This window comes from Condylura cristata, unplaced genomic scaffold (assembly GCF_000260355.1).
Source record: "Condylura cristata isolate star-nosed mole 26May11 unplaced genomic scaffold, ConCri1.0 scaffold00009, whole genome shotgun sequence".
Taxonomy (NCBI): Eukaryota; Metazoa; Chordata; class Mammalia; order Eulipotyphla; family Talpidae; genus Condylura; species Condylura cristata.
In genome coordinates this window covers 12,006,226-12,016,013 of record NW_004567110.1, presented here as the reverse complement: position 1 = coordinate 12,016,013, position 9,788 = coordinate 12,006,226, and the positions used below count along the sequence as shown (strand labels likewise).

At 57.3% G+C, this 9,788-nt stretch overlaps 1 protein-coding gene across 1 annotated transcript in view; it reads left to right on the top strand.

Moving 5' to 3' along the window:
* The window catches only part of ZHX2 (zinc fingers and homeoboxes 2), a 136,562-nt gene that overhangs the window by 60,053 nt on the left and 66,721 nt on the right, over positions 1-9,788 (top strand). The window contains exon 2 of the mRNA XM_004679611.2: positions 4,222-4,289. The gene's annotated coding sequence lies outside the window, so the exon portion shown is untranslated. The remainder of the gene's footprint in view (positions 1-4,221; positions 4,290-9,788) is intronic.

Below are 9,788 nucleotides of genomic sequence, written 5' to 3'. Positions count from 1 at the left end.
GATGGCCTCACACAGGACATGATGACCTATTATCTGCCAAATATTCGCTGAATGAAAATGGCATGGCATGAACTGTCAGAGGGGGTGACCTTCAGGGCCGGCTTTCCTCCTACAAGACCTTCCAACACCTACCCATTTTTTCCCCTGCTGGGGTCTCAGGATCTGACAGGTTTTAACCAGGCCGAGAGCAAAGTTCCACAGGCAGATTTTTCCTTCCTGGGATTTTGCTCCCTAGAACGAGCACTTGCTGGAGTTCTGAGCCTGAAGCCTGGAACTATGTGTGCACACAGCTTGAAGGACACCACAGAGCGTCCTCTGTTCCTGTCTTGGGCGCCTCGGGAGAGCTGCCATTTTCCACGCATGGTCACTCTTGGGCATCGCCCCCCGCCCCCGGCCCCACAGCTCAGGGAGGCAGGTTCCACTTAAAGCCCCCCTGGTTATTGAGGTGTTTTGCAAGTAGGCCGGGCCCGCCAGGCTCACTGTCCGTTCTAGTGATTTGAAGGAGAATTTTGGCCTCGCTGTCACAGGTTGAAGTGGTGAGGATGGAAACCAGCCAGCAGGGGACAGCAACTTGAGGCCCCTGCGAATCTCTACCTGCGCTTTTCTCTGGGCTCTCTGGCGGCCTCTCGCAGCCATTCAGCCATGGCCGTATCTGAGTGACGCCGCCCTTAGGGCCCTACCTCTAGGCTCAGGTGTCCATAGCCAGGCACGTGCCCCACACCCACGCACCCTCTGCACTAACAAGATCAAGCGGTGGGTGACAGCCACAGAGGCCAGTGGTGTAACCGCCTGGCCATCTTCACTCACCCTATGTGAGGAAGCCGAGGAGCCCCCAGGAGGAAAGTGATGGGCACGAGAGCACGGAGGTGGCAGGGGGGTGCTGGGCCCAGACAGAAATGAAAAACGCACAACTGACGCAATGAGGCACCCCAGTAATTCACTGAGCAGCCCCAGCCGAGCCACTGCCCCTCTCTGTGTTCAAGAAGCATCACCTGGCCAGCTGAAGACCCTAAGCATTATCACCAGAAACAGGAGCTGTCATACCTGCTCCCAACCCGGCACCGACAGGTGCACCTGCGTCAGCCCACAGGGCAGGTCGGGGTTAGAGGCCCGTGTGGGATGTAGGGGGCAGGGGAACGTAAGAGACAGGGGCTGTGTGGCTGCACAAGCTCAGGGGGTTCACGAATCGAGACTCCAGAGAGCTCAGTGTGCAGCCGGGCAAGGTGAGGCCAGAGAGTTAGGAGGGCAGACCCGTCCGGGCAGGGGTGGGAGTGTGGTCTCCGGTGGAGCGAAACGAGCCTGGGACTCACTGCCCCGCCCTGTAGCACCAGAGACCCGCACCTCCCACACTCTGACCCGAGTTTGTCTTATTTATTCCGTGAGTTTCCCAAGGGCAGGGACTGGGTCTTGTTTATCTGTATCCGCCTGGTGCTTAACCAAAACGCAGCTACATGTTGGCTCCTGATAAATGATTCAGAGAATGTTTAATATAGCCAACACTTAATAATATTAATGTATTCCATAGTTACTAGCTCTATATTGTGCTTTGTTGTACAGCAGTGTCAGTATCTATCATCTGTCTCCCACGGGTAGGCACTTTTGCTGTTAAGTGATGCACTCCTCTAAAACCTTGCCTTCTGCAAAATGAAACCAGCACTGTGACTTGGGGTACAGAGGGGCCCTCCCACTGTATGCAACTCTGTAATGAAACACAGCCTGCTGATAACACAAGCCAAAAGGAAAGCGCAGTCACTGCTGCACGAGTTCGATCCCCGCCCCGGAGGTGACCCACATGGCGCAGCAGACCTCTCCTGGCCCGCCTGCTGCTCCCCTCAGCAGGGTACTTCATCAGTCGGCCTGTCCTGCTCCCCACTCTGTCTTGGTGAATCCTCTCACCGCCCCTGCACCTCTGGCCTGTACCCCAGTTCTTATATGTATAAGTAAATAATCATAAAAAAAAAATACCCAAAGGGGGACTCCGAGGGCTCTGGGCAGACAAGGCTGAGGCTGCTGCGGGAAAGAGTCCCTGTGGAAGAGCAGCGGTGGCTTTGCCAAGAGGTAGCGAGGTGGAAGGTCTAACCCCCGCCTTTGTGCATTGGGCAGGAGACTCGAGCCATGGAGCTTCTAAGACGTAGCTCGTGGCCACGCTGGCTGAGAGGAGGGGCGTGGAGATGGCGTCTGGCAGGAGCCACACGGCTGCGTAGAGGCTTTGCAGACAGCTGCCATGACCTGGTGTGCAAAGCAGTCGTGTGCTGGGAACATTTGCCAGGACCCGGCCCCACCTCCACACTTTACTGGCCTCGTTTCCTGCCGACCGTACGTGTGCTAATCCGCGTTTAGTGGCAACAAGTGCAGCAGAACCAACAACACATAGTGTGAGACAGGACAAACGGGATGACCAGATGGCCCGCTTGCGTCAAGACAGATACTGATCACACCCTCTGTGGGCTGTGGACAGTTTACCCCGTGGCCATTAATTCTGTTCAGCAGACCAACTCTGTGAGCAGAGCACAGAGCAAGACCAGAGGGAGTTGGTGACACTTATCCTGGGCATTTGAACCTGGGATGGGATCTCTTGGCCTGTCAGGAGCAGCTGAGCTTGTACCTCTAGACCTGGAGTCAGAGGGCCTCACCCCAGCGTACCCAAAAGCTGTGTGACCTCAGCAAAGTCTCTCAGCCTCTCTGTGCCTGTTTCCTGTACTGTACAAAATGGCTCTAGTGACACTCCCCAAGCTCCTTTAAGAAGCGGATTAACTGGTGCATGGCAAGTTGGAAATCATTCTCTCCAAAAGTAGTGCCTGCACCACCACTCAAGGCAGCGTGCCTCCTGGACACCTCCCGCTGGGTGGTTAGTTCTAAGGGCAGGAGGCAAGAGACCTAGAGTCCCTGAATCACAAGTACCACTGGGGTTAAACCACTCAGAAGCTTGCATGTCCCTGCACGAAGAAGACAAGAGCTTCGCGGCCCTTGACAAAGTGAGGCTGCAGGAGCCCTGCCAGCTTCCCCTGGCACGGTGGCTCCCTCCTGCCAAGGCCTGAGGCCCCTCTCCTCCCCAGGGCAAGGCCTGCCCTCAGCCACTCCCACCGAGCTGGGCCTGCCTGCTCCTTCACACTCTGGTCTTGCTCCCCCCAAAATTGAGCAGCACAGAGGAACACTGGCTTGGGAATCGCATGAACACAAATGCACATCAACTCTATCACTGATCAGCTCCAAAAGCAAAGTAGCCAAGTCATGAGTCCTCTACAAAACTTCTTCCTCCTTTCTCCCCTCCCTCCCTTCTTCCCTAAAGGGATTATAAATGCACTCTGCACTTTCAATGTGCCCAGGTTCTGATGTGCCCAGGTTCTGATTCTGCTCGGCAGGGCTGGGTAAGGCCTGAGACTCCACCCGCCCTTCCATAACTGCCAGGTGGCACAAACTCACCTTTGACTAGCAAGAGTGTAGACCAGGTGCGTAGAACAGAGACCTAGAAAGTACGCAGCCAACAGACACGTTTATCTTCAGGGTGACTTTCCCCCCAAAGCTTCCCCGTTGAGACCAGCGATGGATGACTAGAGAAAACCTCTGCTTGCCTCAGAACTCCTTAGGGAAACAAGAAAAACAGCAAGCTTTGCTTTAAAGGCAGTCTGGGTGTGGGGAGCAGTGCCTGAGCCCAGCTCGTGGGCATGTTGCTCCCCACACACGTGCACTGCAGGTGGCCCGAGGACCCCCTAAAGCCTCTGGCACTCAGGCCTCAACTTGCGGGGCTGGGCAGGGTTCTTCGAACCAGTGCATCCCACTCCTGGGCTGCAGAAGCGAGGGATCTTAATACTCAGGGTTGACTTGGCAGGAGAGAATGCACGCTGGGGGCTCTTGTTTTAAGGTCTCTGCAGCCTTTTCAAGGGGAGGCCTGGCTGCAGAGCTTCCCAGCTGCCCCCTCACCAAAATGGAAGCCCAGCCAGTGTTCTGCTGCCAGGAGGAGCCCCCAGGCTCCAGAAGCACAGGGCGGGAGCTCAAGAGACACCTCCCATCCGCCCCTGGAGAAAGTGCTTGCAGTTTGCTCACGCATCTAAAAAGCCAGCTTTGGGACACCCGCAGGGGCTTGCTTTTTTTTTTAGAATCACTACAGAGCCCAGAGGTTCTGAGTTCCATGTCAGAAGCAGCTTGACCCTCACCATCTCTTCCATCAGCACCCCGTTCTCTCTTTGCCTGCTTTTAACCCTAATGCTCTCTTTTGTGCAGGTCTCAATGCCCTGCCTGCTTTGGAGTACGTGGGAGAAGATTCCCAGGATGGAAGGGCTTCGCAGCTGGTGAGTGGCCTGGTGTCCCGGGAGGTCAGGGCTGGGTTGGATTTCGGAAGGTGAAGGAGATGGACGATGCAGACCACGGCAATGGGGCCCAATGCCTGTCCAGGGCAGCTCTGAGATGGTGTTTTGCTCTAGCACCGAGGAAGCCACGTCACGCAGAGTGGGCAGGTGTGTGCCCTGGGCCCCACGGTGTCTCCCTCAGCCCCTCAGCAACCCGACCTGCAAGGATCTGGGCCGGCAGCTCTCTCTGCTCAGGGGACAGCTCAGACAGTCCAGATCTTTCGTGTTTGCAACACTCAGGGAGCCACTGACAGGGCACCGCCTTGCTCCTGTAGGTCCTCAACCATGGTCCCGAGGACACAAGCCTGAATGCAGGCAGGAAAGTCACCCTTTGCACATGTAAGAGGCTGTCCCTGGCAAAGGGAGGGGCAGCTGTTGGTTGAACCTAAGGAAAGATTCCTGGCCAAAGAGGTTTGCGAAGGCGCGATCGGCAGCCATTGGGGGTGGTGAGCTCCCCGTCACCGGGAGAATACAAGTGCCGGCTGGAGAGGCAGCAACGGGCAATGTTGAAGTGGAGTGTGGTTCTGACTAGAGCAGACTTTGTTCCCTGCTGACTTAGACTCCGACGGGGCGGGAGGATGAGGGAGGGTAAGGGAGAGGAGGGGAAGCTCTGCTGTCTGCATGTGCTCTGTCAGCCGCCGGTTTTATGTGGCACCTTCTGCTATAAACCCGTCCAGAAGCCGCCGCGCAAGGCAGCCCTGGGGGCACTCCGGGGCCTGCTGTCTACCCACCAGCTGAACCTGCCCTAGTGCCAGGTTCACAGGTGTGCACCTCACAGGTGTGACCCCAAACACCTGGTGTGCCTGAAGGGGCGTGTATTCTGATCAGAAGATCCGGGAACTCTCATCGAGGGCCCCCAAGAGATTCACCAGCTAGTCAACCATCCAGAAAGGTGGTCCCAGAGCCCAGGCCAGGCAGGAGAAACAGCACAGGTACAAAGTGGCTGGACTCCACCCCAAGTCCCGAGGCTGTGGGAGGACGTCCGTGAGGTTTCCCCAAGGGCAGTGTGAGGCCTTTTGGGGAGACAGGGACACATACTCAAGTCACCAAAACTTGCTGTAGAGTGAGTGGTCACCCCCAGTCCAAGTGGGGTAATCCCTCGGGAGGGACCCCCAAGGCTAATGGGAAGGGCAGACAACGAGCTCCCGGGCCCCCCTTGAGCATGGTGAAAGACTGAAAGGCCCTTCCCGACCGCCCAGTACAGCAGTGAATCCAGAGGGGGATTTCCTTGAATGAGAATCGAGTCTGGTCAGGTGCCTGGGCTGTACCTCAGCAGAGTCCTGAGTGAGGGGGACCGCCTGAGAGGAAAGAGGGGAGGGGCGGAGAGTTGGATGGTGAATTTGCCGCGACTCAGTACTTCCTTGCTAGTTGCCAAGTAGAAGATTGACTTTTCAGACAGGGTCCTGTCCTTGACCTGGCACACAGCAGGTGCTTAATAAGGAGTTGTCAGATGACTAAAAGGGAAAGTGAGAAGAAGGCAGGCCAAGCAGGCCAGGCTGGTGTGGTGGGGAAGAGAGGGCCCCCGAGACACACTGCCCAGGTTCTCATCCCGCCTCTCCCACTAGCTTGTGACCTTAGGACCAGACTGACCTCTCTACGCTCATCTCATCTGTGAAATAGGGATATAGTGAATGTACGTGCCCTCTCGGGTGGCCGGGAGCTCCCAGGGAATTCATCCAGGCAAACTGCTTGGCCCTGTGCTGGTATACAGTAAGTGCTCAATAAACAGTAGCCCCCATTCTTTCTCTTGATGTGAGACATGACCCCAGGTCAAGACTCAGCGGTCCTGCTGGAACAGGAAATGACGGTGGATCAGAAGACAGATGCCTCGCTTCACTGTAGTGGGGGGCCACAGGGGAGCGATTATGCCCCCAGAGCCCACTCTGAATGGAGAAGGCCACCAGGGCGGAGGCTCCTTTCCTGCAGTCTTTCCGATGTCTGTTCTGGTTCGGACACTGGTCCTCAGGAGGGAGGGACCTCAGAGAGGGCTCTTTGGCCTCTCGGGACTTTCCTGTCCCCCAGTGAGTGGGGAGGCCACACCTGCCTCAAGGAAGGGGTCCCGGAGAACTGAAAAGCAGTTGCACAAAGGAGCTTTGGACACTTGGAAACCATGTAAGACTCGCGTGTGGACAGTGTCCCTGCCCGCTGGCACACAAATCCCAGCCTTGGCCTGAAACCTTGGTCAGCGGGTTACCACCTGCGTGAGGGGTGGAGCGACAGAATGAGCCTGTTCGGCAGACCTTCCCCTGCCCAGCCCATCACGTGGTGGTCTGCTGACGCTGGGGCCCCGTGAGCCAGAATCACTGTGGTGCAGCCCTGGGCCAGTGTCACTCACCCCAGTCTCCATTTGCCTGTGTACCCCTAACACCTGCCAGTGGCCCCAACGTCTGCCTTTAATGAGAAGGGAACAGTTGAGGGGCAGCATCAAAGGCAAAGCAGTCAGAGGAAAGAGGCCCCAACTCCTGCCTCTGCCAGCCTCTCTCTGGGCCTGCCCCACCTCTCCACCAGGGACACGGTGTTGAGAAGGGTCTGAGGCCTGTCCAGGGGAGGGCATGCTGCTCTGGGTTAGTGATGTCTGTGGCGGGGGCAAGAAAGGAGCGTGGTGATACATGCCACCTTCCAGCGCTCTGGACAAATTGACTTGTACGTCCCATTCCGCTCCCCTACACCATGGTCTTGCATCAGCAGCCTTGTTTTTGCATCAGAGAGGCAGCGCACAGCAAAATGGCATTAGCGTGGGTCACGTTCCAACCCGCCCACGTGGGGAGCCCGGCTGAGGGTGTGGACGTGCGTCAGGGCATGGCCCTGCCAGCCCCGGGACTGGCTGGCACGGCAGCAAGGGAGGGGCCCGTGGTCTGCTCGCAGGTGTGACATACAGCTGAGCCCCCAAACCGCCCTGCCAGGCCCTGCCCGCTGTGGCTCAGGACAGATGCTTCCCGCACATGACCGACGAAAGCAGCACATTGTAGGCACAGAGATGCCACACACGCACAGGGAGCTCGGCTTCTGCCATTTGAAACTTGTTGGGAATTAGAATCGGGGGACTTGGCTTACTCGCTGGGAGGAGGGGGGGGCTGTTTTCCCAGTGCTACATGCAGATGAGATAACGTAGTCCAGAGCAGGTTCCCCCTGAGCTTCTCCCATCCCTAAGAGGGGAAGGGAAGTAATACACCCCGAGAGCTGTTCGGGAGAGTCGAGCTGTTCGGGAGAGTCGTGTGGGGGTGGTGGGTGCAGGGGGTTGGGGGGGAAGAAATGTGAGGAGAACTAGACCTTAGTCTCCCTCACAAAACGGCTCCGGGGCCGGCAACCTCCTTCCCTCTGCCCCTACGCACAGCTTGCTGTTGCACGGAGTTCAAGGCAGTAATGCTGGGGAGTGTCCAGACAACCAAGGTGTTTGACCAACCAGTTGACACCCACTAAATCTGAGGGTGAGCTTGTGCCTGGGAGGCGCTTGTCTCACGTGGGTGAGAAGTCTGAAGTGGAGCTCGAGTTTCAGCCTTCCTCCCTGAAGACCTTCAGGAGACAGATTAAGTTTCCACTTTAAACAAAGATCAATAAATCATTGTGACGTGGGGCCAGACCCCCACACTGGGGGAATAAACCCCTTCCCGGTCACAGAAGCCCCAGGTGGGATGACTGGAGCCAGCCTTGGAAGCCGTGGAGCATGCTGGGCCTCCTGGGTCATTGGTCAGGAGGTTCTGCTGGGGGTGGGGGAGGCCACAGTTGAATGCACAGCCTTTATTCCGCCCACCTAGAACAGCTGCCCCCCTCTCTGGCCCTCTGGCCCCCTGTCTCGTGAACCAGGCTGGAAAACCTCCACACTGCTCTTTGTCCTCTCTCCTGAAGCCAGCAGTGAGATAGCTCTGCAGTCCGGCTCTGCTCCCTGCCACCACTGGCCTCAGTCCAGGAAATGGCATGGCCAGCAGTCACCCCCCAAGCCCACGGGTGGGGGAGGGAGGAAAGGACACCCACACTCCTTGGTGTGGTGACCCTGGAGGGGTCCCTCCTATCATGTGGACCAGCCTCATGCTCCTCACACCTAAGCTCGGAGCTGCAGGTGACCAGGGGAAGACCTTGAAGTCTGAGGGCCATGCAGGGTTGCCCAGAGAGCTGTTGTTACCTGGAGGCCTGGACAGGCAGAGGCATCAGCACCCAAACCTCAGGGCAAGCCCCGCGGCGTGCTCTGAGATCGGCGACTGTCCTGGGTCCCCGTGGGTCTCCAGGCCCACACGCAGTGGGAGGCCTCGCTAGCACTGCAGAGGGGCAGCCCTCGTCCTGCAGCCAAGCGGGCTTGGTTAGAACCCCACTCTTCCGCTAGCTCTGGGATCTCAGCCAAGTTGCTGATCTGCTCAGTGCCTCAGTTTCCACAACTATAAAATGGGACACCTCCAGGGGGAGTTATGCCAATGCCTGAGTAAAGGTAGTCACCCGAGCAAACGGCCTAGGGTGGAGAGGCTCGCGTCCAGGTGCCTTGCAGCAAGGGCAGCATCAGAGTGAGCGCACGGGAAAGCCCTTCTCTCCCAGCCCGCGCCTGCCTGTGTTTGCACAGGGTGGAGCCCCCAGGTCCGATGGATTCTGGCTTGTATCACAAGGTGTGTGTTAGTTTCCCTTTGCTGCTGTAACAAATCACTGAGTGCCTGAAACTTCTTACGTGGGTGGGAGGCAGAACAGGACAGGGCCAGGCAGCCCCGCCTCACTTCCGAGCAGCCTGTGAGCTTAGAATGGGTTTAGGCTTTTACAGGGCTGTTACAAAACAACCAAGAATAACAGGAGAGGTTGTATGTGGCATGTGGCCCTTCACAGAAGAAGCATGCCAGCCTCAGAAAGCAGGGCCAGCTGTGGAGGTTTGGAGCTGCGCTGGCCGTTCAGCGTCCAGCCTGACCTGTAGACCAGCTGACTCTCCTGGCAGTCTGGAGCAGTGGGGACAGCAGCAATGGTAGTTGTGGCGGGACTTACCGAGCTCTGACTCTGGCCAGGTAGTGTGCTGAGAGCTCCTCTCCTGCCCCCCCATCAGCCCTCAGAGGGGAATCTGGTTTAGGAGGCTGCTGACACGTGGGGCAGTAGAAGCTGCTGGGGAGCAGTGACCGCTGGGGATTGTGCAGTAGTGAGAGGACACAGCGGGACTTGGAACCCAGGCAGGCCGACCCCACACTCCTCTCTCTGCCACTGCCCCTAGCTCAGACAAAGAAATCTTGGACATGTCTTCCCCTATTTAATTTCCTCACCTCTTTTCCCCAGTGGTCTGACCAAATGCCTGTCCTCTAAATAGGAAAAGTGAAAAATGGAAAAGCTCTCAGGATCAGGTCTACTGCCAACATCTGAAATTTTGGTTCATGCATCCACCCATCTGCCTTTCCATTCAGCCAGCCACCCACCCACATACGCATCCAACCACCCACCCACCCATCCACCCACCCACACACCCACATACACGCCCACACA